This window comes from Meriones unguiculatus, chromosome 8 (genome assembly GCF_030254825.1).
Source record: "Meriones unguiculatus strain TT.TT164.6M chromosome 8, Bangor_MerUng_6.1, whole genome shotgun sequence".
Classification (NCBI taxonomy): domain Eukaryota; kingdom Metazoa; phylum Chordata; class Mammalia; order Rodentia; family Muridae; genus Meriones; species Meriones unguiculatus.
In genome coordinates, this window is record NC_083356.1 from 2,229,444 (window position 1) to 2,229,775 (window position 332).

The following is a 332-nucleotide window of genomic DNA, read 5'->3' on the forward strand; positions in this document are numbered from 1 at the left end:
GCCTGTTTTAAACTTTTCAGTGCCGCAATCTTCCCATCCATCGGTCAGGAGTGACATCGGCGGCTTCACAGGGTTGTCATAAGGCTCAAGTCGTTAGTACACACAGCACACTCATGCTATCCGTGTCATGGAGCCAGTGTTTGCGCCTCCGTGGTCCTTGTCCCGGGACCCAGCCCCGCTGCACAGCTCCTGTCCCAGCGTGCCCTGCCTGTGGCTTCAGGCCAGGTTTTTTCCTTACAGTAAAATCTGTTTTTTTCCCCCAAGCTGGTCCTTCCCAGGCGTGCTGTTGTCATGGGAACCTGCAGAGGCTGCCTTGATTTGGGGGAGAAAGG